This window comes from Podarcis erhardii (genome assembly GCF_964252035.2).
Source record: "Podarcis erhardii genome assembly, chromosome: 10".
Taxonomy (NCBI): Eukaryota; Metazoa; Chordata; class Lepidosauria; order Squamata; family Lacertidae; genus Podarcis; species Podarcis erhardii.
The window spans coordinates 32985480-33012829 of record NC_138500.1 but is presented as its reverse complement, the minus strand read 5'-3'; the positions used below and the strand labels follow the sequence as shown (position 1 = coordinate 33012829).

The 27350-nt window shown below is 44.3% G+C and overlaps 1 protein-coding gene across 3 annotated transcripts in view; it reads left to right on the top strand.

The window, feature by feature from the left end:
* TCF20 (transcription factor 20) overlaps positions 1 to 27350 on the top strand; it is a 214826-nt gene that overhangs the window by 24742 nt on the left and 162734 nt on the right. For 2 of the 3 annotated variants that reach the window (XM_081877580.1, XM_081877578.1), the window contains exon 2: positions 19782 to 19847. The gene's annotated coding sequence lies outside the window, so the exon portion shown is untranslated. Of the gene's footprint in view, positions 1 to 18588; positions 18916 to 19781; positions 19848 to 27350 lie in introns of those variants that run through there. The other variant, XM_081877581.1, reaches the window with a different exon arrangement.

Here is a 27350-nt window from a genome sequence, read left to right as displayed (position 1 = left end):
GTGTTGTACTCCAGGTGGGCCCAATTGACCAGTTCGTGGGTTGTTCTTCTGACATAAGGTGCATCTTCTGCAAGCCTGACTTGCTAATTGGTATAAATTGGCGATATAAAAGCATCTCTCAAGCTGTTTGGCCATTGCATCAGGGCCCACATGGGTAGTGGCGTGGTATTTGTGGACAAAATGGGAAGAAAGAGCTGCTGGTATCCACACACGCTTGTCTGGCGTAATGTACCATCCTTCCTCAGATTTTTCCAACCCCTCTACATTAATAGTGTCCTCCTCAGCTGGGGTGTATCTTGGTTTTATACAGGGTTCAAGGATGGCTTCCGGTATTAATGGGGCCACTAACTGTGACCGGTTTAGGCTGCCCCTTTGGGCTGCTTCTTTCGCTATACGATCAGCCAATCGGTTTCCACATGCTTCCTCGCTTGGCCCTGTGCGGTGTCCATAGCAGTGGATGACTGCCACCTGCTTGGGTTTCCATACCGCGTCCAGCAATTCCAGTAGGGCTTCTGGGTGTGCCACTCCCATACCTCGGGAGGTCAGCAGTCCTCTTTCCTTCCAGAGTGCTCCATGCGCATGGAGTGTGAGGAAGGCATACTTGGAATCGGTATATATGTTGATGTTCTCTCCTTCTGCCAATAGCAGGGCACGTGTGAGAGCAATAATCTCAGCCAACTGTGCTGAAGTTCCAGGTGGGAGTGGTTCAGCTTCTATGATGGTTTCTTCCAGGGCTACAATTGCATATCCTGCCTTCCTCTGTCCATTCTCCACAAAGCTACTTCCATCCACGAACCACGAAGTCCACTGGGGATTAGCTTCATCCTTAAGGTCAGGGCGGCTGGAATAAACTTCATCCATGACTTGCAGGCAACTGTGATTAGGCTGATCATCTTTTCCCACTGGTAACAGGGTGGCTGGATTGAGAGCATCTGTTACCTTAAACTTCAGCCGTGGATGCTGTAGCAGCATCTGGCACTTCCTCATTTTGGCTTGAGACAGAAAATATGTTCCCTTCATATCAAGCAAGGCCGGCACGGAGTGAGGGGTGACACAGGTCGTGTCTTGTCCAAAGGTAAATTTATCTGCTTTGGTTAAGAGGGTGGCTACAGCTACTACAGCTCTCATGCAAGGTGGGAGCCCTTGTTCAGTTGGGGCCAGCTTTTCAGATAAATATGCTACAGGCTGCTGCCAACTTCCAAGTTTTTGGCACAGAACTCCTCTTGCTGTGCCCTGGTACTCATCTACAAACAGGGTGAAGGGTTTCTCAGGGTTAGGTATTCCCAGAGCTGGAGCTCGTTGCAAGGCTTCTTTCAGCTCATAGAAGGCCTGCCGCTGCTCCTCGCCCCATATAAAAGGATCCCTTTCCGTTCCTCTAGTAGATTCATGCAACGGGCGAGCAATGACACTGTAATTGGGGATCCATATCCTGCAGAATCCTGTAGATCCTAAGAAACCTCGGAGTTCCTTTCTGGTTTTAGGTTCAGGGATCTGTAGAATGGTCTGTTTCCGCTCTTCTCTGAGGGTTCGCCGCTGATGAGTGATGTCAAACCCTAAATATCTTACAGTTGGCTGGCAAATTTGGGCCTTTTTCCGCGACACCCGGTATCCTGCTTCGGCGAGGTGGTTCAGTAGGTTTTTTGTAGTCTCTAAGCATGTCTTTTTGTCTGAACACGCCAGCAAAAGATCATCTACATACTGTAGAAGGACGTTGTCAGGGCTCGTGGGGAAGCTGGCCAAATCCGTGGCCAAAGCAACACCAAAGAGTGTTGGAGAGTTTTTGAACCCTTGAGGGAGCCTGGTCCAGGTGTACTGCCTCTTTGTTCCTGTTCCTGGATCAGTCCATTGGAAAGCAAAATAAAGCTGGCTATCCCCTGCCAACCGGCAGCAGAAGAAGGCATCCTTTAAATCTAGTACTGTAAAATACTTAGCCGTGGGTGGAATGAGGCTTAATAACGTGTAGGGATTTGGCACATTTGGGTGGAGGGTCTCTATGGCCTCGTTTACAAGCCGCAGGTCCTGAACTGGACGATAGCTTCCATCTTCCTTCTTTACTGGAAGCAGTGGTGTATTCCACTGTGACTGGCACGGCCTTAAGATCCCATGGCGAAGGAGCCTCTCCAGGTGGATCCACACACCTTCTGCTGCTGTCTTCGGTATAGGGTACTGGTTTACTGCTACTGGGTTGGCGAAAGGCTTCACTTTCACCACAATAGGAGGTATATTTTTGGCCATACCCGGGGGATTATCCTCTGCCCATACTTTTGGATTGACTTGATTTTGAATCTGCCAAGGTATTTCCCCCTCCTCTTCTTTCACCATCATAAGCCGCCAATGTTCTCTTAGGGGTACTTCTAAGGTCAAATCTCCGGTGGGCCCAGTAGACATGACTGCTTGTCCCGTCGGGCTGAAGGTGATTTGGGCCTGTAACTTAGCCAACATGTCACGTCCCAACAAGGGGATTGGACACTCTGGGATATATAAAAACTTGTGCTGTACAACTTGTCCTCCCAACTTGCAGTTGATTGCTTGTAAAAAAGGAGCCTTTTGAGCTTTTCCTGTAGCCCCAATTATGCTTACAGTCTTAAAGGTGGGTTTGGATATGGGGTGTGGAAGAACAGAATGGGCTGCTCCTGTATCAACCATAAATGGAATAAGGTGGTCCCCTGCTTGTATTCTGACCATGGGCTCACGGGGACCGACATCAGCTGGGCCCGGTCTATCCTAATAAATATCTTCTTCCTCTCTCACAGCCATGGCGCTCTGCTGACGGGGTGGCCTCCATGGTCCCTGGTGCTGCCTGGGTCCCTGGTTTCCTGGTGTCCAGGGGCGGCCTGGTTGGGGCATTTGTTGCGCTGGTGGGGCCCCGCGAGGTTGATCCCTTTTCACTGCCTGGGGACATTCATTTTTCCAATGGCCTTCTTGCCGGCAGATGGCGCACTGGTTCCGTCCTAGGCGTCCCCTGCCCCTGCCTTGGGTAGCAGTACCTTTGGGAGGCCCCACTCCCCTTAGAGCCATCAATTTCTTAGCCTGGTATTTCTCCTTTTTCTTCTGGGCTTCTTCCTCCCTTTGATTGTAGGTAGTTTGGGCTACATCTAACATCCATTCTAACCGGTGTCCCATAAACCCTTCAGTCTTTTGAATTTTTCGGCGAATATCGGGCGCTGCCTGAGCCACAAAGGCTGACTTTATGATCTGCGCTTGGGCCTCATCATCTGGATTTAGGGGAGTATGTCTCCGGTAAGCTTCCTTCAGTCTTTCCAAGAAGACACCAGGGGGTTCCTCTGGCTTCTGAACAACCTCTGCTATTTTGGCCATATTAATGGGGCGCTTGGCTGCTCTTTTTATTCCTTCTAGTACAGTCCTTTGGTAAGTTTCCAAAGTGGTGATGCCTCCCACCGTTTGGTAGTCCCAATTAGGGGTGGTGCGGGGGTATAGACCCTCTATCTGTGCTTCAGTATTTGCCTGGGTTCTCAGATATTCTCTGGCTCCTGTGTGAACCTTTCGGACCTCCTCAGTGGTTAAAAGGGAGTCCAAGAGGTACTGTATATCATCATAAGTAGGCTTGTAGGTTTTAAAAATGCCCTCAAATAACTTGATTATTCTTGCAGGGTCTTCCTCAAAACTAGGGTTCTGATTCTTCCAATTGCACACATCTGCAGTGGTGAATGGTATGTGCTGGATGGTATAAGTACGGGGTGCCGGCTCTCCATTTGCTCCTGGTGGGTCATAAACCCTCCGCAGTGGCATAATTGCCACGCCTGACTTCAATTGTTCTGGTTCCTGTCTCTGCCTTTTATAATGAGTGGCCGCGCGGGCAGCCGCGTCCAACCATTTCTTTTGCCTTGTCTTCCATTTCTCTGACTTGCAACTTGCTATGTCCACCAAATGTGGACTTACATCTACTGCTGTGGCGAATGGTTCCACATATCTACGTACCCTATCCTCATCTACAGGAGTCCACTTTCTTCCTTGGACATTGACTTTCCTTAACTTTTCTAAAAACTCTTCCTCTTCTTCCTCTTCCTTTTCTCTCTCCTTATCCCTCTTATCCTCTGGCCTTAGATGTGGCGTCTTAGGTACTGCTCCTCCCCCTCCTGCGGGCACATCACCTGGGTCCCCTTCTTCGGGTTCTGGGTTGGGAACTGTTCTTGGAGGGGCGTATGGTGGTGGCCTCAGAAGATCATCATCTTCAGAATTATCAACCAGGACCGGGGGTTTGGGCCGAACAGTTTGAATGGCGCAAACTTTTTCCTGGCTTATACTCCCTCGACACCCTTGTAACCATGGGGGGTTTTTCTCCACATTTCTCTTCCAAGTTGAAATATATGGGATTTGGTCGGGGTGGATTCTGAGGATGTTCTGCCATAAGGGATTGATTAAGGCCAAATCGAAGGTGCCCTCTGGCGGCCAATTTGCCCTTTGGGTGGGCCAATCGACCTCACACAAAGTTCTTAATCTTTCCTTCTTCAATTTAAAACCCCAATCATCATCCTTCATAGCAGCCTTCCAATTATTGAGAAAACACTGTAGAGGGGTACATTTACTCCCTCCAGACCCCATGTCATTAGTCTCCTCCGCTCCTAGTACAAAAATGACAATCAGTCACGTTCCACACACTTCAGACTGTGATTTGGTCGAGCTCGCGCTGCCAAAAAATGCACAGACCTACATACGCTTGACCATGGGGACGCTAAGCCCCGATCACTCATACATTCTTCCTTTCACTAGAGGAGACTTTCACACACCACATACAACACAGCCCGACCCCTTTCCCTTTTTCCTGTTCTGCCTTTGTCTACTGGCGGCACCTTATTGCCACGGCCAGGTGAGGTTGATCAGACCTCAAGCCCCTTAATAAACCACTGGGCTTACCTTGTCCCGCAGCGGGTTTTCCTGTCACGGCCGTTCTATTTTCCCCCTCAACCGGGTGTCTCCACTCCGGAACGATGTGGCCGGTTCCCCCTACAAAATGGCAGGGTGCGCGCCAGAACCGCAGACGCCGAACCAAGCTGTTCACCACGGTTGAGCCTGGCCTCTGGTCCTGGGGGGAGGGGCGGATCCCGGACGAGCCCCCAAATCTGAAGCCTTATTATATTATAAGGACCCTGAGCCAAGGCTCATTTGCCCGCTTCCCCAGGACCTCAGAGGAGACAACTCACCAGGGACCAGAGTTCTTCGGAGAAAATAGTTTATTGAGATCTGCGCAGAGACAACCAGTGGAATCACTTCTCAAAGACTGGCCGCAAATACATGGCATTTGGCAGGCATTCTTATACTGTAGGTACACCTTTCTCCACCAATCACCAATCGCCAACCTAGCATCTTACCTTAGAAGGATAATCACGTTAAGCAAGTTCCTCACCCATTTCCCTGTCTTTTGGGCCTACGTGGCTTCGCTTATTCTTTACTTGACCTGTGTCACAAGCCAAACCTGCTTAAGCAATCTTTATTGGAATCTAAAGCCAAAGCTGCTCAGGCAATCTATATTGCTATCTATATTGCGACAGAGCTAAACTCTCCCTTCCTTCAATAGAAAGAGAACAAAGTCCTCAAGGTCCAGCTAGACACACAATGATTTTTAGATGTGCCCTAACCATTTCCATTGCTTTTGTAACTATCTGTAACATTCGTTGCCTTAGTAATGGCTGCTGTATGCTGAAGTGGTGTTTTCAATGGTCTATATACAATGCCTTCAAAATCGCTTTCCCAAGTTATTCAAAAATCCAACCACAGAGAGCAGATTATTTCCCTCCCCAACATGCACTATTTTTCACTTATCAACATTAAATTTCATGTGCTCATTGTGTTGTTCAGTAATCCAATTATGCGAGATCTTTCTGCAACTCTTTCAGAGACTGCTTTGGACTCTACTGTAATGAACAGCTTTGTGTTATCAGCATATTTTGGACTTCATTGTTCACCCTTTGCTTTAGATTGTTAATTAAGATGTATGCCAGAGCAGGTCTTAGTGGAATTTCTAAATGTTTCTGCTAAAGCAGTGAGGAAAGACATGTGGGTATGCCTGTCACCTGGCAGGTTATATTTAGTTATTACATTTCTATTCCATCTCATCCATTAGGCTTAAGCAGTGCTCAAATTACAGGTGGGCCAGAGGGGCCCTGCCTCACTTTTCCTTTGTGACTGTCCCCTTAGCTTGCTTTTTTTTTAAAAAAAAAAAAAGGAAAAGGGCCACAATTCAAGCACTAGACTCAAGGAGGACAACAGTTTCACCAATAGAAATATACTTATGCAGGAGGTTATGTTCTGGGGCCCCTCATGCATAAGTGAAATCACGTAAAGCAGGGAGACCCTCTAAAAAAACCTCTAAATGCCTATTTCCCCCTGCTCTCCAGTTTTCTCTCTAAATATCCAGATGTGAAGTTCTGGGGCTGGCCGGAGCATACAGGACATGTAGGAAAGCAAGTGCTGCTGGTGTGCTACCTGTGGGGAGGTTGAGCAGCCTAAACAAAGTCCCACTGAGATTTGGGGCTTCCTCCACCCACACTTCGGGCTCTGGGAAGAGTCTGCTTGCGAGCCACAAGAACTCTCCAGCTCTCTCCTGCCATTTCTGGTTATGATTCTAATTATTTCTTTCTTTCCCGGTGCTGTGCATATACATGGTCATGTGCAAGTTGATTGCACGTAAATGGGGAGGCGCCTGTACAGTGGTACCTTGGTTCTCAAATGCCTTGGTACTCAAACAACTTGGAACCCAAACACTGCAAACCCGGAAGTAAGTGTTCCAGTTTGCGAACGTTTTTCGGAAGCCAAACGTGCTCCGTTTTGAGTGTTATGCTTCTGATTTGAGTGTTACGCTTCCAATTTGAGTGTTACGCTGAGGTCTGTCTGTTTTTGCTATATTTTTTTGCCTTTTTATATTTGCAGCTCTCTTTTTTTGTTTTTGTGACTGTGTGGAACCCAGTTCAGCTACTGATTGATAGATTGTGTGAATACAGTACATTGTTTATCGCTTTCATTTTATGGATCAGTGGTCTCATTAGATAGTAAAATTCATGTTAAGTTGCTGTTTTAGGGGTTCTTTTAAAAAGTTTGGAATGGACTAATCCATTTTCCATTAATTTCTATGGGAAAGCGCACCTTGGTTTTGGAACGCTTTGGTTTTGGAACAGACTTCTGGAATGGATTAAATTTGAGAACCAAGGTACCACTGTATTAACAATTGCATATCTGTATACCTGATGTATCAGCCCAAAAATGTTGTGCAGTTAAAAGAACTATTACTTTTGAAGCCTGCTTGTTGCTAAACTAGATTGTCGTTTAGCTTAGTACAGTCTTCCGTGAGTGACAGTAGGTCTCAAAAGTCCTACCCAGAGGTCTTTTGTGGGTCCTCCACCCAAGCTCCTTTTAACTGGAGATAATGAGGAATTGAACTTGGGGCCCTCCTGCATGCAAGGCATGCGCTCTGCCTCTGGGCTTTGGTCCCAAGAGTGGTGGCTTTGTACAAGACGGATGTCTGGCATTTCAAGTAGAATGTATTGTGCCATTCCTGTAAATTCACATATTTTATTAACAGTTAAAAGGTAATTTCAAATACAGTGGACCCTCCGGATACGAATTAAATTTGTTCAGTGAATCCATCTGCAACCCAAAAAGCCTGTAGGCAGAGGTGCTGCTTCTGCACACGCACGTAGCACGCAGAGTGCTTCTGCGCATGTGCGAAGTGCGCAGAGCGCTTGTGCGCATGCTTGCATGGCGAAACCCGGAAGTATACACTTCCGGGTTTGCCACTTTCGTAATCCATAATTTACGTATCCAGAGCAGTACATAACTAGAGGGTCCACTGTAAAGGGGGTGGAAATGGGGTTCTGCTTGTGGTCCAGAGCTGGAATGGGTTTTGTGAATTCCTTGTCTTGGAACTTGGACAATATATTCTGTAGCATGCATTTGCCCAACAGAGGGGTATGGAGAAAGGATTGCATGGAGAGTCTGTTTTCACTGCCTTGCATCTGTTCTTGAGGAGGCTTTCAGGAACTTCTAGTCTGGAACTTTCACCTTTGATAAACTCACACAAATAATTCCAGAGTTTCTCATATATTTGCTTTACTTTAGGGACTAAAGTGGGCAGCTAATTCTGTTTTTGAAAAGACTATGAAGAAACTGGGTTATTGTAAATCCCTTCCCAGTAGCAAATATTTTAGATGTATATAATTAGTGCCAAATGCCCCTGCAATACTCTTGGTTTGAGTTGTACGCCATCTCTTCTCAGTCCCCACCCTCTATTCAGTTCTGCCTCCTATTCTAGTGAAGTGACTTGAGAGTTGTGGGGTGTTTTTTTTAGTTTTTTTAAAACTGCTCCTATATTTCCCCCTACCCTTTAGCATTTGACAATGGGATGTAGGTGGGCACATTTTTGTTTTACTTTAAGCAGACAGTGTACAAGCTAAACGAGCCTGACACTTTATGAAGATGAGGGGCATAACTCATGAGTAATTTTTATTAAAACTACTTCCAAATTTTCAGAATGTACATGTTCATGTTTAGGTGTCATAAATACTAAAGCGTTGATATTCATATATCTCTTCCTCTTCAAATAGATATGAGAGTTTCCTTTCGGTGCCGAAAGGTTGCTCAAGTCAATTTATAGCTAACTTTAAAGTAATACGAAAAATGGATTAAGAACAAGAGGAAAAAAATCTGCATTAAAAAACAGAGTGGAGTTAATGACATTTATAGCCAGCCAAAAGCTGTGCAGAACAAAAATGTTTTAATGGTCCACCTAAAATTAGGCAGCGGCAGGGGTGGGGGTGGAATGAACCAAGTATAACTTCCGAGTGTAAGCAGACTTTCAAAATAATTCATTGCATACTAGCTTAGCTACAGCTGTGACTATTTGTTAAGGGGTAGACAAAGTGATGCCATTCAGATGGTATTGGACTACGACTCCCTTAATGTCTTGCGACTGGCGATGCTGGCCGGGTTTGATGGGAACTGGAGTCCAATAACATCGGAAAGCGCCGTGCTGGCTGCACCACACCTTGAATTGTAGGTGGGCTTTATAATTTACTCCTGTGTTTTGGCTTTTGAAGGTTTATTTCTCTGCAACGTGGAAGTGGAATAAGTGTACTGCAGAGCCACATCCCCACAATGCCTTGCTCTGAGGAGGCGTCCCTTCCACAGAGCAATGGCACAGAAGGCCTCAGCACAGAGGAGGTGAAGGAGAGACGGAGGTGGAGATGGCAGGGGGAGTCTGTGGCTGCAGCTACCTGGCATACAGCATCTGGCACTAGAAGCGACTGTATAGGTTAAAACACGAAACTGAGGAGAGTTTCAGTAACTATTTCTAACCTGGTTTTCTGTGATTTGCCAGACAGTAGACAAAGCTATTGAAAAGTGCAGCTCCAAAGCCCTACTGAGCGAACAAAACTAGCTACATGGTTCTTTGGATCCTAGCCACAGTACAGTGGTACCTCAGGTTAAGAACTTAATTCGTTTTGGAGGTCCATTCTTAACCTGAAACTGTTCTTAACCTGAGGTACCACTTTAGCTAATGGGTCCTCCTGCTGCCGCTGCGCCGCCGCCACGGGATTTCTGTTCTCATCCTGAAGCAAAGTTCTTAACCTGAAGCACTATTTCTGGGTTAGTGGAGTCTGTAACCTGAAGCATATGCAACCTGAAGCGTATGTAACTCGAGGTACCACTGTATAAGGCAGAACTGCATTAAACCAAGCTGATATATGATGATTTGTCATTCGCAGCCTGGTGTCCCCATCTGCCCCAGCCAGCACACAGGGCAAGAGGCTGAGGAAGGCTGGAATAGGGGATAGAGCCCACAGGCTCCTGGGCACTATCTACCACAGGCACAAGCCCATTACACTTAGCTGTGCTGTTGTGATTATTGTAAATTATTGGACCCAAAGTACAACAAGCAGGTTGTGGGAGTTTGTGCAGTGAAACCTAAGAATGCACGTGCAGTATATGTTAGTTAATGCCTGAAGAGGCTAAGACCATAGACCTGAATTTGCTAGAGAAGGCTCCACTGGGTCACGCTCCCCCACCTTTGGGGAGGGAGGAGGTAAAGGTTGTCCTGTTTCCTTTTTTCTCTCTCTCTTCTTCACACCATGTGAGCAGACAGATATGCCTGGGCTCTACTCCAAGCCCGGACTCCCATTTGGAACTGATTTTGTATTTTGTACTCAAAAAGTTTTTACCTGTGCTAACTTTGCTGTCGCGTTGGCTGATGCATTAATGAAACTTCATATTATGTGAGTAAAGCATTTAAACTTACTAAAGTGTATGGTCTATTCACTGTGAAAGGGGTTGAGATGGGAAAGACAAAGCAGCACATTTTAAGTGTCTAAAATGAGTTATTTAAAGGTCTAATAACCTATTTTTTCCTGTGCTAGACAAATGTTATACATACTTGTGTTTCTAAACTCTGCTGGGGGCTCTTTTGATTAAAGAGTGAGCCAAGCCCCATGCTTTTTAAATTCAGGCAGCCAGCTGTTTCTTTTGTAGTTTCCCCCATACAAAGGACTTCAGGATTAAAAACACAATCAATTCCCATCACAGGTCTCTTCCACTCACCTGGAACCTCTGGCAATGAAGATATAGGAATGTCCCCCTTCCCCCACACATCCAGTGCATAGCCCAACAACTCAGACCAGACAGCACTTACTCATAGCAATTGTGTATCCCACTTTGTGCAGGTGGGTTTGGATTGCAGCCACTATTCAGCTTCTTTGAGGATTATTCTCTCTTGTACATATTTATATTTCTTAGCAACTACTTGAGGACATATTGTATCATTGAATTGTACCTAATGAAAAGCCTTGCTGATGGCTTTGTAGGCATCACCACCCACTGGTGCTGAGGGCCTAGCAGCACCTTCCTGGGTTATGCGTGGGTTATGATCCTGTGGAACTACAATGATAGCCATTAGCTAACTTGCTGGAACAAGTGGTCCATCCATGGTACACTGTCACCGGTGTGTGGATGAGGCCAAGCTCCAACCTTGGCAGCCTAGGAGACTCAACCAGCTGTGTGGACACATCTTGAGCGCAGATGGCTTCGTGTAAACTGTTATGGGCTTGCTCTGCATTCACATTAGCATTGGTTGACTTAAAAGTAATTTTAGACTGTTCAGAGGCTTTCTGGGCACCTGTCCCAGAGTTCCCTGCAGAGATTCCCAAAACAGTACACCGTGGGTGGGACATTTCAAACAGGCAGCATCCACATTAGGATGGAAGCAGCTGAGAGAGAAACAGTTCCGAATTAAGTAAGCGTTTGGCCCTGCTGAAATGTGATTTGCTCAGAACCGTGTGACGTAAGGATGTAAATAATTTGGAACGGTCGTATGGACAAACAGCACCACATTCCTAGGGAGAAAAAGAGACATGTTGCATGGAAATTCTGTTTTGCAGGGCCACATGATTCAATGGAATTGCAAGCAGAGCGTATCTCAGAAAACTGCTGGCTTTTAATCTGCTTTTTATAAATCCTTGCTTTTAATTATAAAATAGCTGCTGGGAGAAATTGTAATGACTACTCAAAACAGTCAAACTGGAAGGGGGAGGCGGGGCTAAGCTAGAAGGACTCCCAAGTGCCCTTTTGTACCCCTACGTAAATGGGCTGCAACCCACATAACATCTCATGGCCATGGATACCAAGCCCCCTGCACCCATTAGCACACCTGGCTAAATGCTGAGCCAGGAATACAGACAGAGCATCAGAAAGTGACTAAAAACAACTGGGTCATTTCCAATAGCTACACCTCTCCCCATCCTATGTCATTCAAAGCTTTATCTTTTAGGCGGGGGGTGAGGCTTAGACATGGGGAGGAATTTTCACTGCTACATTGAAATTCTCACTGGAGAAAAATGGTTGGGAGTGGGGGGTGTAGGTGTACTTTTAGAGAGTTTTAATTTGTCTTTTGCCACTCTTTGATGTTATATACCTTCTATCTGTATTCCTGCTAGGCTAGGAGTGTTTGTTGGTAGAGCGCTTTGCATTAATGGCCATGAGAAGAAGAAGGTTTTCTGGATTTTGGGGGGGGGGGTTGTGAACACTTAGCACTTAGCACTGTAGAGTTGGAAGGGACCCTGAGGATCATCTAGTCCAACCCCCTGCAATGCAGGAATATCCAGCTGGTCCATACAGGGATCGAACCTGCAACCTTGGCGTTATCAGCACCATGGTCTAACCAACTGAGCTATCTTGCTCCACACAAGAGGAAGAATAATTACATTTCCTGGATTTTTGCATTTCCAATGCCTTAAATGGATTGGGATCTGATTTAACATGTTTATTTGACCTGTCTTTAGTAAGCAAAACTAAAAATAGTATTAATGACATGTAAATGTTTGTTTTTCCAATGACCTGAGCATTTAAATTGAAATATTTTATTAGGAAACAATACAAATCACACACTAACCACAGCTGCAGGCAGTGACGGAGTACCAGAGATACACTACTCATCAATAGACCCCTTACAAGTACTTACAAACAGACCAATGACTCTGGGTGTGTACATGCATACTGCGCTGTTGCTCTTCAGCCTGGACCCAAAGCTTTTGGTGACATTGCTCTCACTGGTGAGCAGCTCCACCTCCTTCTCTGAAAGTTCCAGGGGTTCTTCACAGTGTTTGAAACTCCCATTTTTCTAGGCGCATTTTTTGTGACAGGGAATTTCATTAGCACAAGCAGTTTCTGAGCTCTGGGTGTAGTACTGTGCCTAAGATTTCAGATTAAAACTGCAGAGTGGAAGGAAAGCAGGACCCTTTTCTGCCTCCCCACTTTTAGCTACTCTCTGAATACTGGAGAAGAGACCCTCTGAAAAATATTAGGAGGGTAGGCAGGGGAAGGACTAGAGCACGTGAAAAATGATCATAATATTTTAGCTGCAGTTCATTCATTTTCAGCTTTGTATGCTTGTTATTTAAAAAGTGTGCCTAAATATTCCATTGTTGCGCCTGTAACCTAGGTTTAAGGTGCCATTTAGCTCCTAGCTTTCATATCTCAGTTTCTAACACTGGTTCTTCATCAGGTACAGACCCTCCAAATGTCCTTATTTTCCAGGGACAGTGCCTGATTTAGAGAAGCTGTCCCAGTTTCTGATTTGATCCCGGAATGTCCCACTTTTCTTTAGGATGTCCATTTATCATTGGAGAAATGTAAGGAGTGTATGGAGTTATCTGATCCCTGAGCCATCTGAAGGCAGCCCTGTATAGGAAAGTATTTAATGTTCAATGTTTTATTGTGCTTTTATATGTGTTGGAAGCTGCCCAGAGTGGCTGGGGCAACCCAATCAGATGGGTGGGCTAGAAATATGGGGTATAAATATTAAAGTTATTATTATGGAATGGAATGTCCCTATTTCAGATAAATGTTGTAGGGTATGCAGGTATCAACCCAGAGGGCCCCTCAAGGAGATCCTCAGAGTTGGAGGGCCTGCCTGCTCCTCAAGGTCTTCATCCAGTTCATCCTCCAAGAACTTCATGCCTGCTTCTAAGTCAGGCACAGGCATGACATTATGCAAACTAGCCTATGCAAGCCAAAGTCTTGTGTACTTTCCCTCTCCCCTCTCTTCCAGGGCAGCCACAAGAAAGACTGAAAGCTTTTGCTTCCACTTCCAACTGTCCACATTTTAGCATTAAATTTCAATCAAAAGTTGGTAAAACTTGACTATGTTTCATTGAAACAAGCTGGTTTTGTGAACCGCTGTTTGGCTTATTTCAGTAAAGAACAATTGACTAACATAGTTTGTCTGGGTTTGGACATACAAACTGTGGTTAGTCAAAACAGGAGTGAAAGTTTCCAATCTGTTCCTCATGGACGTGCTTAAAAATGAGAGAGAAGTGAGGCTTGTCTAGGCTTGTTCTCATAATGATTAACCATAGTTTATAATAAACAATAATTTATAGTGATGTCCAAACACAGTCGTAGTTTTCTATGCGGAAAGTTGTGTTGGGGCCAGGAGTGATCCCAAACCTGGCATGAGAAAAAATATGCTGACAAACTTGGCAGTTCCCCACTGTACCACAATCCCATTTTTCACTCATTTTTGTCTTTGCTTCAGAGCGGCTTCTGTTTGATTCTGCTGTCATTAAGTGATGAACATGCATGTGTGAATCTATATTTAATGTTAGGGCTACGTATGTTACAGAAACTCAAAACCTTCTGTCTTTAATATTGTGCACTGATGACCAGTGAACTAAGAATGGAGGCAAACACTTATCCTCTCTTCAACAGATGGACACTAGCAAATTATAAATAATTTTGGTACATGTCTTTGATCACTTCTCAGATTATAGACAATAAAAGCTACTCACTACCACCTTCATCTTGGACTTGCCATGCTTTTTAAAATTAGTATGGATACAGACCACAGCCTGCTAACTGAAATCTGAGCAGATAGGCACTGTCCATTTCGCTCTTTGCTTAGTATCCTGCACTGCGATTTTTACTGCTCACTTCCTCTCTTCAATTGAGCAGAGAGATGGGATTTCCACTGTATCCCTTGGGAGCCTATGCATCAATCTAATAGACTTCACTGTCGGGAAACATTTCCTAGAGATTTGCTTTAATCATTGGTGTCAGATTCCTGTCCTCTGGCATGGCATTTCTCCTTTTGCCTACATCAGTTCAGGTTCCTGTGTTTATAATAGTAGCTGCTCAGTTGACCATTTCTCTTTACCTGCTGAACAAGCTCTTGTCAGCTGTAGGCTCTTGTGGTTTTACTCTGGAGGCATTTCCATGTATGCAGGGAAATGCATAATCAGAGGGACGTTGGTTTTGTGAGACAAGCTCTCTGAACCCACTGCAACAGGCAAATTGCAATAAAGACAGAATTGCATGACTACAACCTGTTGCAACAGTTAAAATTTGTGTCATTAGCCAGACCCAACATGTCTCCGGAATTGGGATATAGCTAAGCTCTTAATACCTGTTAAATTACTGATGCTATGTGCTATTAATAATAAAAAAACAAGCCTTCAGTCCACATATCCCCCTGACAAAGAAACAAGTACAACATCCCATCATTTTCCTCTGATAGAATCCATTTACCGTCAACTAGAATTCTTCAGACATTGGCCTGTTCTGGCAGTAGTACTGTATTAGTTTACTACCAAACACGTTTCTGCCTTTGCATGAATTCCTGGATGGCATCTGAGACTGCCCTGTCTTGGGATTTGGGATTTGGCATGGTGCCCTGTAATTAATAAGGTGTTCTGAGAAGAGATTGGAAGCAGCTACTCATCTCTCTGATTGCTCTGAAGACCAAAAAGGACAAAGGGAAAAAAAGGAAACTTGTTCCTATGTAACTGTAGGCTCCTAAAGACTGCAGCAAGGATGAAAATGAAAAGTTGCATAAGTTTGTAGACCCCAAGTTTTCCATTTCTCCCACACAGCAACTACTGCTTGTCATGGGGCTGTTATTTATTAATATAAAGTAACCATAAAAACAGAAATACAAAATGAACTTGCAGATACAACCATAAAATTATCAAACACCTTGCAGCTGCAGCAAGTTAAAAATCCTACAGACTGTATTTTAACATAAGGATACTTTTTTGTTTATCAAGAATGGCAAAAGTATTGTTCATGAGTGTGTGTTTGCTGTGAGTTGTAAAAACCACACATGCTTTAGGGTATCTCTTGCTTGTTGTTGTTTCCTGTTTGCATCTTGCTTTTCCTCTTAGGAACTCAGGGCTGTGTACATTGTTTTCCCCTTCTCCTCTTCTTATTTTCACAATAACCCTATGATGTAAGCTAGGCTGAGAGTTGGTAGTTCAGACACCAGAGTTATGAAACTGCACATACTTAAAGGATTTTTTTGCTTGTTGTCATTGATCAGGGTTGGCAAACCTTTTTGTTTTGTTTTGGTATTTCGCTGAAGACACACATCTTTACCCTGGCACTTGAGGTATATATTTTTAGGACCCACCTTGTTTTACACTGTTTTCAATATATGTTTTAATGTTGTAATCCACCCTGTTGTAATCCACTTTAGGGTGAAGGCCGGGTAAATAATAATAATAATAATAATAATAATAATAATAATAATAACCAGGAATATGACTCATTGCAGTTGAAGTGGTGGTGGGGCTACTTTTCTGGCATGCTTATTTTTCTTTACAGGATCTGTGAATGAGTATCTGGCAATGTATATTTGCATTTTCCTTTTCCTCCAGGAGCTCGAAGATTGTGTACAGTGGCCTCCCCTCCCCCTTTTATCTTTGCAACAGCCCTGTGAGGTAGACTATGCTAATATACGTACTTACATAAGCAACAGTTATTGCCAATAGATTACCAGGGGGTGTATGGCTGTGTGGGTGGGTGTTTGTGTGCAGGGCCCCCAAACTACATACAATATACTAGGCCCAGGAAATGCTGTTGGCATACCGAGATGTGAGTGAATGAAGCATTGCAGTTTCTCACTAAATGCCTGGTGTGGAAGCACCCTGGGGGGTTAAATAAATGTTATTCCTTTTATACTGTCTCTCCTGCAAAGCTTTTCAAGTTCAAGGCCCCTTTGAACAGAAACTTCATATAAGAACTGCACAAAAGTCTATAGCTAGGTTTCCTTTGGAGGAGTACCTTTTGTTTTTAATTTGTTCAGCTTGAAATTAGACGTGGGCGAGAGTGAAGAGTACTGAGTTCTAATCTGCAGGTCCAAGGTCAGTATCCATGGGTGTAGCTCTACTCCCCATGGGGGTCACATGGCTTAAGAAGTGGAAATATCCCTCCCATGGATATTTAGGTATGCAGGATTAAGCTGAGAGATTTGGGATGGTCACCCAATGGGGTACAGGTCTGTCAAAACAACTAAGTGAATTAAAGCCAGTAGCTGGTGGTGATCTCTGGAAGATTAAAAGAAAAACACAGGGCCTTGCAGAACCTTCAGATCTCTTAATTCCTGGGAAGCCAAGAACTGCAATTCGACTCCTTAAATGCCAAAATCTAGGCACACAGTGACCCCCGCTGTTCCCCTCTATTATAGGTAGAGAGAGTTGTATTTGGAAAGAAAAGAGAAACAATGTTCGCACTTCTGGGCTTGGCAAGGGCCTATGCAGTACAAGAATCAGGCTAGGAAACACAGATATCAAAAGCCAGGCCACAGAGCAAGGCTATGGACCAGGGGTCAGCAACCTTTTTCAGCCGTGGGCCGGCCCACCGTCCCTCAGACCATGTGGTGGGCTAGACTATATTTTGAAGGGGGGGAAATGAACGAATTCCTATGCTCCACAAATAACCCAGAGGTGCATTTTAAATAAAAGGACACATTCTACTCATGTAAAAACATGCTGATTCCCTGACCGTCCACGAGCCGGATTTTGAAGGTGAATGGGCCACATCTGACTCCTGGGTCTTAGGTTGACTACCCCTGCTATGGACCTATTAAGGGAGGCACAGATTTCTCCCTGACCCTTCCAAAAAGCCCCCACCAGCAGGTTATTTAACGTGTATTTACTATAGATAATTCGGGGGTGAGGGGAACCTTTCTTTCCACTTTCACCCTCTCTCCGTTTGTATATTTCTACCAGCATGCTTCTCTGGGCTTAATTCTTGTTTAATATCTTAGTGTCTTTTAATGACAGCGGGAGCTGCAGGTTGCGCTCTGTGGGAGGCAGTGGGAGGCTGTGCTTGAGGTAAAGAGACTTGATTAAATACTGCTTTTCTGTGCCATGATTCTTTTCCTCCTTGTTAGGGGGGAAATAGTAGATATTCTTGCTATACTAATGTATATACCGGTAGCTTCATTTGTTTATCCATCTAATATAAGGGGCACATCAGAGTTCTTAGTATGGCACATACATTTAGTTTTCTTAGCCAAGCGAGAATTGCTAACAGGAACTTGCTTTTGAAAATCTTGGTGAGAGAAAATGGGCACCATGTTAGGAAGCCAAATAGATGATATTTCGGAAGTTCCTATACCCACTTCTATAGCTCTCTTCTAGAATGTTCCATGGGCTAAGAAAATCAGGGGAGAGTCTGCCTCATACTACAATGTTTGTACCAGGAGAGAATATATCCATTTTCTAGAATAATTCCTGCATATTTTAGGAAGAAAATAATCCCCCACTTCATAATTGAGTGGTAGAAAGGAGACAGAGATGGCACATTTAATATAGGCTAGGCAGGGGGTTACATTTATTTGTGTAAACAGTGGTTTAGAATGCACTGTACAGTCCTTGCCTCTTCAGCTAAAACGCTGTTTAGGTGGAAAATGAAATTAGCCTGGTGGTCGGATTTTTCCCCGTGAGGACACTCTTTGAAACAAATCTTGCGATGCAGACCTTATTACTCCAGGGGGAGGAAATTGACCGAACTTGGGAGAGAATCGAGAACAGGGCATTGCAATCTTGCAGTCATGCCTGAGAGTGTATTGATAGAACTGTGGAATCCAGGCGAGCAGCATGGCAGGAGACGTGCCAGGCTGAGCGAGAGATACACTGAAAGAGTTATGTGGGAAGATTTGCGGGTCAGAGCTGAAATGCCCTGACAGAGCGACGCCGTGGAGAAATTTGCACAGTGAGAATCAGATTGGCTTTTGTAGAATGAAATGCTGCGTAACTCATGTCAGGGAAAGAGAAGGGAGACAGAGAGAAAGTGCAAACAACGGCAGGCTCTGTCTGTCTGTCTGTCTGTCTCTTTCTCGCTCCCTCTCAGGGTCTGATTAAATAGAGCTGCCAGAAGAGGTCAGCCCTTGTTGACTTGCTGACAGCTTGGGTGGAAGGCGATATGATTTGGAAGGGAAGTGATATTGATCACATATTAAAACAAAACAATCCCCTTCCAAGCCGGGTGATAATGAAGTGAGGGTAGCTCGTTTTTAAGTGTTTCCTAAACATCCATGGAAGGAGGAGGGGAGGAACCCAGGCATAATGCGAATGTCAGGAGCTGGCAAGGAGGAATCCAGTTGCTTCTCTTTCCCAGCAGCTGATGTTCAAGGTGGGTATTTATTTGCCAGAATGTTTTTGTTCTCTCAGGTTTAGCTGGTAAATCAATGGCTATTAGCTGCCAGACATAAATGCAACATCCATATTCAGTGTACCTCAGATGCTGGGAGCAAGCCACAAGGGACAGCTACCCCCATCTTGCTCTACTGGTGAGCTGCCCTAAGGCAAGGATGGGAGACAGTGTGGGACTGTGAGACTCTTCGTCTGATCTGGCATAAGCAGCTCTTATGCAGCTGCCTGTGCCTTCACCATATAATGAAGGGGCTCTTGATTCAAGTAACGCTGGGCTTAATCAAGGTGACACGCTCCATATCTCAGGGAAGGGACCTTCTTTTATGTTGGCTGAGTGACAGCTCTTTTTCATGACTACTGTATATATTTTGCATAAGGAGGAAGATATCGGATACAATTTGGTTTGGATTTCATGACATACTTCTATTTGCATTTCCTGCAACACTCTTTAAATGTACAATATGCTTTACAATTTTTCATCAGTTCTCAAATCTGGTAGTAGCGATAGTGACTTGCCTACGGCCATCTAGTGAGCTGTGGTCTGAGCTTGGATCTGCTTGTCATTCTTTTTCATTCTCCAACCCCATCTTTCCTTTAAGATGCTCAGCGTGCATGGGAGTGCCTCCATTTTATCCTCGGAATAACCCAGTGAAGGGGACTAGGGGAGAGAGTGACTGGCCTGAGGCTGCACAGTGAACTGCATGGCTAGTAGAATGGGGGATTAAAATATATGAAATAATAGAAATATGTAACCTCTGCTGGTGCTTAGGTATTTTTAACCCGATAGACACATCTTAACAATTTGCATTAACTCTCTCATAAAAGTTCTTTCTTATTTTGTTTTAGTGACTTCTCCACCTCTGTTTTGACAATGATCCTCAAAGGACTTTTCCCTTCTTCACAGAGGATAAGGTATGAAATTGACATTTTTTGTTGGGGATATTTATAATGCAAAGTGTATATAAGACTTATCCTTTCCTAGTATTTTTTTAGACTGCTGGAAGGATGGATTGATATTTATTGTGAGCTTCAGGGATCACTTCACAGAGTTCAGAGGTGAGGAACCTTAGGTATAGAGAACCTTCAGATGTTCCCATCTAATGCTTGGGTCTCTGCTGACACCACACCTCCTGCAAGGCTTCCTCTCCCAAGCTAAGCTGCTCATTGGCCATGTTTTTCACCCCCTTTAGTAGTTTGCCTAGGTGGAGTGTGTCCTGGAACAGTGATAGTAACTCTTGTCTGAATGGAGGACAGAGAGGGGATGTCCAAGTGTGTTTAAACAAGCCAACCATAGAGAGATAAAATGGACATTAGTTGCTCTACATGTGTTTTTATTGCTATTTCTGTTGTCTGGTCTTGGGCTGTAATACAGATTGATGATCATTAGTTGCTCTGTCCACTCTTGCCTCTGTCTTCATCCACCACTGGTATATGTCCCCCAGAAGGTTGCCTTCAAAGGAATGCAGTTCTCAGGCTCAAAAGGTTATAACCCAATATAGCGTATACATACCAAAAGGTAATGTGTGTGCATGGCATACACATTATTACAGGTGCCTATATACCAGGGCACTGAAACTGGAAGCAGAGGCCTGCTGTACTTATATTAATTGGGCTAACATGCACTTGTTGCGGTATGGTGTGTGAGGTGGCTGTTCACTGATTACTGAGGACACAGAAATCTTAAGGCTTCTTTATTAAAATATTTATGTCGGTCATATTTAAACTAGAGAAATATGGAAGCAGAAGCTTTTAAAATCAGACGCAATTAAAATTCTTCTCCTCTTCCAATCTTCCCTGAAGTTGCCGCTTTACTCTTCAGTTACATTCTGTTAACATGGATGAGACCTGCATTTCAAATGGAATGAAGCATAAACCAAAATGTTTTGAAACAGACTTTCAGCCCCTCGAAGACCTACTTTTTACAGTTATACACTAAGGCACAAATGCAGCAAAGCCTCGTCTCTTGCCACCTTGTAGATCAACATTTCAAAGTCTCATGCTCCACAGCTGCTATAGCAACTCCTTTGGGTTCTGGAAAAACATACACACTAAAATACATCAAGCTCTGCTATGCGTATCATAACTGAGTTCCTTCTTTTGGGTTGCCTGTCAAATTTGAGCTGCTGGTTCTGGCTCAGTTTAATAGAAAAGGCACTGGATTGATTCCTGAGTGTCTAGATAAAGATTCACATAAAATCTGTTAGCAAAGAGTTTAAAGCTGATCCATTGGTAGGGTCTCCTGGCCTTGCTTATGTAACTCCTGTTTAAAAAAGGGAAGTGCAGGTCAGTAGAAAATGACTGGTGACATGTGTCTCCTGGAAGTCTGGAGATAAAAAGAGGCAGAAGTATGGCTCATTTGCTAATCTAATAACTCCCCATCCAGATTTTCCCTGTATCTCCATCTCCTCACTTGTAGATTTCCCTCCGACCCTATTTTGCTGTCCCTTAAGTGGCATCGAGGGGTGTAGGGAACTGCAGTCAGTAAATCGCATCCAACAATTCACAGTGGCTGCTGCTAAATCAGCTAGCTGAGCACCTGCTGTCTGAAAGCTAATGGAACTGAATAGCTGGGTTTTCAATCTTAAAGCAACAGAGACAAGTAAAAGAAACAAACATCACAGAATGTTATACAGTCTGCCCTAATTTGGCTTACAAAAACATCAGAAATGTTTATTTTTTTTAGTGCAATAGAAAGTGCAAACCCAAACTTCTAAGCATGAGATGTACTTTTAGTAATTGTATGCTTGATCAGGTAACTTCAGATAACAGCCCCCTACATCACTCTGTTTCTATGATCAAGTGGGTATTCTGAAGCTGAAAACAGCTAAGGGCCAGGCAATAACTTTTTCAACATCGTGATATATAACCAGCTAAACATTGCAATATATTGATATATCACGATTTCTGAAATAAGGAAGGAACTATGCAGAGGCGAACAGGACAATGTCCTGGCAACTGCTACTACTTAAGGGTCTAAAACTGATTATCAATCACCTCATGGTCACTTTCAGCAGCAGGCAAGCCAAAATGCATCCAAATGAGACTTTTGGGTTTGGGCTTGGCTACCAAATGGTGGTATTCAGGCCAAAGGATGCTAATGAGTCATAGTGAATACAAATAATCTGGGACTGCCATACTGCCAGCAGGCTTGCTAAGTGGCAGCAGCATGGCTGCAGCACAATAAACAATGGTTGGGGGGGGGCAGCAGTGGCAGCCTGGCAACGGTGCCACAATAATCAGCAGCCTGCGAAGCCTTGTCGTCTTGGCAGCAGTAGTAGTGGCCTGCAAGGCCTTGTGGCAGTGGCAAAAGTGGCAACGGCCTGGAAGGCCTTGTCATAGTGGTGGCAGTAGTGGTGGCCTGTGAGGCCTTGTGGTGGCAGCAGGAGATCGTGGCAGAAGCAGAGATGGCCAGTGAGGCCTTGCTGAGGCAGGCTGCCACAGTTTCTCTCACCACCTCCCACTACCTCCAAGAGGCCTTGCAGGCTGCTGCCACTTCTTGCCACCATAACGAGGCCTCGCAAGCCCCATTGCTTGTGTTGCTACGAGGCCTCGCAGGCTGCCACTACTATTCCTGCCATCTCCCATTGCCATCGCAAGGTCTCACAGGATGCTGCTACTGCCATCACCTGCTGTCACTGCCACGAATCCCCGCAGGCTTCTGCCGCAAGGACTCGTAGGCCACCGCTGCTTCTGCTGCCAAATCCTGTCACCAAATCCTGTCACCACTGCGAGGCTTTGCAGGCCAATGCCATTACTGTTGTCACTTGTCATCACCTCTGCAAGGACTTGCAGGCTGCTGCCAACACTCCTTGTCACTGCTGTGAGGCCTTGCCGCCACCTCCAGTCGTGTAACTGAGTGTGCGATTATTGATAATATGGTCATTTATCTGTTTTAGACCCCTAAGTAGTAGCAGTTGCCTGGACATTGTTCTGTCTGCCTCTGTGTAGTTCCATCCTTATTTCAGACATTGTGGTAGCTTGCAGTGTTTAGCTGCTGATAACATTGCAGTTTTTAGCTGCAGATATTGTGAGGTTTAGGTGGTGATAATGTTGCAGTGTTTAGCTGGTAAGGTATCTTGATGTTGAAAACCAGATATCGCCTAGCCCTTACACACATTGTGATTCATAATATATTGCCAGCTCAAATATTACGAAACAATTATCATGATGTGAACTTCAAACCAGTTTTGGATGATATATCAATATATCGCCTAGCCCTAGTGAGCAAACAAGCTAGGTAATTAGGGGAATCTTAATTTACCTCCTTTAACCTGGAATAGATAAGTATACAGTTGAGTTGCAACCTTGCATGTGGTCTTTGGTCTTTTCGTTTCCTTAAAATCATCTTACCATTTCAGTTTAAAGCCAATTTCAAAGTTGTTAGTGATTTTTCATCAATTTTTCCACGGTGTAGACCTTTGGAAACACTTTCCTGTTTGGGTGACCATGACGGGATATCCCATGGTAGCCTTCTTTACTCTCCGCTGCACAGTGTCTTATTACCTGCATCGACTGGGGTTTTTCAGATGTGTGAAGTATGTAATGCCTTAATAACGCCAGTTTATTTGCAGTGTGGCAGTGGATTAACTGTATGCATATGATCTTATCTGCAAAAGCTGCTGTAAACTATGGGATAGAAGTATTGTGCAAAAAGTCTCCAGACAGTTTTGAAATTAATATCTTTTTCTTCTTCTTGGTAAATGGGACACCTTATTGAGAGAGAAATTCTGTATCTTTACAAGCCAATATCTCAAAGGTAAAAAAACAACCCCTGGATTTTTGGCAAAGTAAACAGTAGCGCTGAAATAAATGGCAGCACAATCGTGATATTGAGCATTCAGAAGTGGGTGGAATTTACAATTCACTGCACATACATACACAGAGTAGCGTGAGAGAGAATAATGCAATGCGGCATGACTAAATCCTACCAGAATTCCATGCCAATGTAAACAAGGTTTTTTGGATCAGGATAACACCACCAAATAAGCTCTCAGGTGCCCCAGGCCATTGAACAAGCCCTTGCTGAGGGTGGCTCATGGCCATTCAGTAGCAAACTTGGTCTGTAATGCTCAACTGCTGAAATGTTCCTGATTCAATAACATTTCCTTGAAATTAACCAGTCTTCTTGTATCGTTGGGCTTTGTGCATTGTGAAGATTGTGAGGGGGGGAGGGGAGAGAACCAGGAGAATGGTAGCTTAGCTTGGGAGTCTAAAAAGTCAACTGCACTTGATATCTTGTATAGATCTTGAAACCTATTATTTGCAAAACTACTGTTCAGGCCTACCTTTTGATGGGCGGCTTTGCCTCTAGATGAATCTTGTGCATAGAAATTAATTTTGCTAAAACAATCCCTCTCTCTTCTGTTGCCATGGTAATGTGTCCCTCCTCCACTGCTGCATCGTCTTCTCGTAGCTTCCCTCAACATCCTTAAGTCCTTATATACAGTATATGTATATATATTTCTGACTTGTTTCTGGCCAGTTTCTTATAAAAGAAAAGAAAAAAAAATCAAACTGACATACATGAGTTCCGTGCACCCTATTTTTGTTAAATAATGGAGTTCCACTCCTTCACTGTCTAATTTACTCAAGGATAACACTAAGAACTGTACTAGACTGGTGGCTGGCCAGAACTTATGAACAGTGCACAGCAAAATGGATAATTTTAAGCAAAGGAAAATGTTTATTTGGGGTGTGGTGGGGAAGGTGGAGAACAAAAAATAAGGCATGTTTGAAACCTCCCCTACCCCACAAAATAACATGGCAACTTATCCAACTTGGACAGATCTAATGACATGGGGTGAGGAGATACACCATTGCTATTCCTTTGAAATGGCTGTTGTATCCCTGATGAGGAAGAACACAGAAAATCCCCAAATGCCATAAAGAGGGAAGACACGCCCCCCCAGCATCCCTCCAAAGCCCACCAATCAAGGACTGTGCTGATGTGACACCCACATGCTGTCCACACATGGAGGGAGCCAGTTAACTCACCCCCAACACACGCACTGCATCACAACACACATAACACGCAAAATGATGCTGCAATGCCCCCAATCTGTTAATCTAGTGAGTATATTTTCCCCCTTGGAGGTTGTATGGGAGATACTGCTCATAACTGTTGAGGGGGGAAAGCTCGATTCACTTCAGACAATAAATAGAGTATTCACAAATGGCAAACTTGAAGGCAGTTGCAGCAGTCGTCCTCTGTGTTATACAGCTCTGTTTGGGCACCCATACTTGTAATAGTGACTTGAGGGGTCCTGTGAGGGGTGTTTGTGTCTCAGTATCAAGGCATGGTGCCTGTAAGGGTTCCAGGAAGTGAAGCATTGGCAATACGTTCAGATTTCTAGAAATGTTCTGGAGACAGGTTGTTTGTGCAAAGTGTTCCCATTGTGTGAAAAGTGCCCTTTGCCCATAGTTCTTTTCACCAAATTTGTGAGTTGTTTGTGTGCACAGAGCTGGAGACAGATAGTTATGTGCCCAGTGACCTCCATTTATATACTGGTTGTGGGAAGCAGTGGAGCTGGTGTTGAGGTCAGTGACTTTATTCTTGAAAGCAAAATGCAAAACTAGCACATCTCTAGTGATAGTATCTGGAATCTAAACAGGTTATCACCCTGGATGTAAAACCTTCTTTTATATGAGCAAAACTATTTCTTGTGTAGCTAGTGATCTTGTAAGCCAGGAGTATTGGAAAAATCAATCAAAAATCGTTTGAATTACATTTCAAATCAGAATAATCAATTTTAATGTTTAGATATGATGTCTAATGTATGAACTAGGAAAAGGGGGTACAGGTGCAATTTCCAAGACTCCCACAGTGCCATGTGTGTCAGGAAACTGCAAACTGAAATAGAATAATGATCAAAGAGCTGGTTGTGAATGGCTCCCCATACGTATTTCAGAGCAACAATGTTCTCTCTCTGAAAGCTTAACCTTTTGGCTCTAGCAGGAGTGACAATACAAAAATGCCTGTACTTTGGTGAAGAGAAATGCTAAGAATAATAGACAGAATAAGATAAGACCGTTTCCCTCACAGTCACATTGCACCCTGCAAACTGACTTTGTTTCTGGTGAGGTGGAATGAAAAAGCTGCCGCTGAAGTCTGGTAGGAATAAAGCTTGTATTTTGTGCTCCCCTGTCGCTCTGCAGAAACTGTTTATTTACTGACCCAGTTAGCAGAGTGGTTTTTGTTATCATGGGTGATTCAGGTACATGAACATAGAAGCACCCGGAGCAACAGGAAGCAGCATTTTCCATGTGACAAAAGAGGAGTGACCTGCAGTCTTAGTCTGAAAGGATTTCTCATACGGTATACAACTTATAAAAAAACATAAATTCATTTTATATGGGGCACTTTTTCACGTAGCGCACAGTTAAACTATGGAAATTGCTCCCAGGAGATGTAGTAATGGCAAGCAACTTGGATGGATTTGAAAGAGGATTAGGCAAATTCATGGAAGATGCTGCTAGCCATGATGTCTGTGTACTCCTTCCACTCTCAGAGGCAGTAAGCCTCGGAATACCACTTGTGGGAAGCACAAGTGGAGAGAGCACTGTTGTACAAGTCTTGGCTTGCAGACTTACCATAGGCATGTGCCTGGCCTCAGGATCCTGGGCTAGACTGGTCTTTGGTCATCTCCAGCAAGGGTGCACTTTACGTTTACCACTAATGCTGTCATAGTCTTTTTGCTGGTGTAGAAACAGCAAATGCAAAAATTCCTACTGCATACAAAGCAGATGCCAAACCTACTATTGTTTGCAACTCTGTACAGGGCAGAAGCAAAACAACTTTTTTATTTCCACTTTTAAGTGTTATCCGTAGAGGCAGTTCAAAAAAGTTGGAGGTCATGGCTTTTTGGTATGCATCACTGTCTTTTACTATGGGGCCCTCAGCTTGATGAGAAGCAAAAGACAAAGATGTTCGTCATTAGACAGGCTGTTGATATTTTCCCAAGAATAGGGAAAGCCTTCAGGACTGCAAGGTCAAATTCACCAATTTGTCCCCTATTCTTCCATTCTTCTTCTGTTGTCGTAGTGCTGGCTGATGGCAGTGACACAGGAAGAGAAGTAGCAACTGAACAGTGTGGAGCATGAGCGTAGCCAGGATTTTTGTTGGGGAAGGGACAGGACTTTTGGGAGGGCAAACCCGACATGATTGGTCAGTTAAGTATTTCTTTTGTTTTACTTGATGGGGGGGGGGAGCTGCCCCCTACCCCCTGGCTACGTCCATGGCATGGAGGCAGGTGGTGCAGAACAGCAAGAAGGGGAGAGGAAGAAGGCAGCTGTGAGAGTGGCAGGTTAGTGGGGAAGACATGCTGTGTGTTGTGTAGAGGACTTGGCTAATTGTCCAAATATGGAAGGGCAGCTGCTGATAGCCATGTGTAGATCTAACTGCCAGAGAAGGGAAGC